We start from the raw sequence: 1,347 nt of genomic DNA, 5'->3' as shown, positions 1-1,347 counted from the left end.
TGATAGGCTCTCTACTTTACTTAACAGCAAGTAGACCGGACATTCAGTTCTCAGTATGCTACTGTGCTAGATATCAATCTAACCCTAAGGAATCGCATTACATAGCTGTAAAAAGAATCCTTAGATATTTGCAAAGCTCAGTGAACGCAAGTTTATGGTATCCCAACACTCATGACTTTACACTCGTTGGATACACTGACGCTGACTATGGACGAGACAAGCTAGAACGGAAAAGCACCTCTAGAGGATGTCATTTCTTAGGAAGCTGTCTTGTATCCTGGTTCAGCAAGAAGCAGGCGTCAGTAGCCTTGTCTACCACTGAAGCTGAGTACATTGCTGTTGGACACTGTGTTGCTCAAGTCTTATGGATTAAGCAACAGCTTGAAGACTATGGTGTTCAAACAAAAACAATTGAGGTCAAATGTGACAACAAAAGTGCAATTGATCTATCCAAAAACCCAATTCAACATAGCAAGATGAAGCATGTCAGCATAAGACATCACTTCATTAGAGACCATGTACTCAAGGGTGAGATAAAGCTGACCTACGTCCCAACGGATGAGCAGCTTGCTGATATCTTCACAAAGCCACTGGCTCGTGAACAGTTCAGCATACTGAGAGAAGCCATTGGTATGTTTAATCCTCTTCAGTAAATTCCAGCTCTTAATATAAAATTATGCTGAGTGAATTAACATGCTGAATGATCCATTGTTTGCTAAATGTATACTGAGTGCTTAATGCTAAATGAATAAAAATCACATACTGAGCAAACATTGGCACCGAGTAGTTATCTCAAACTGAGAAATCATCCGTATGTATAAAACTGACCACTCAGAATATAAAACGCTTAGTATTCTAAATGCTGAGTATAAGATCCGTTGCATTTAATGCTAGAGCACGCGAATAGCCACCTAGGATGACGTATGCGCCGAATGTGTCATAAAAGCCAGGATCATTGTCGGTTGACAATCCCAAGGCAAAACTGACACATGGATTCGATAAGATCCACTTTTCACCGCTATAAATAATGGGCAAATCCCCATTGTTATCTCTTTACACTTACCGAATCTTCTGGCATAAGCATTCTCTCTCCAAAAAAACTCTCAAAACCTTCAAATCTTTCTCTGAAACTATGACTAAGGTTTCCATTAACATCTCCGGTGCTGGTCATCCTAAGACCAGTTCCGATGAACCTTCCAGGCAAACTACTTCGCCTGAAGCTACAAAGGTCACTACGCCGAGCAAAGGCAAAGCTGGCCAAGCCACCTCATTTAAGGGAAAGCCGACCAAGGTCAGAACCTACACCAAAGTTTTCGCGGACGTTAGAGAGTGGAAAATAGACTTCTC

The sequence above is a fragment of the Euphorbia lathyris genome, chromosome 2 (assembly GCF_963576675.1).
Source record: "Euphorbia lathyris chromosome 2, ddEupLath1.1, whole genome shotgun sequence".
NCBI classification, from domain to species: domain Eukaryota; kingdom Viridiplantae; phylum Streptophyta; class Magnoliopsida; order Malpighiales; family Euphorbiaceae; genus Euphorbia; species Euphorbia lathyris.
The sequence above is the reverse complement of the archived record's forward strand: the minus strand, read 5'-3'. Positions refer to the sequence as shown.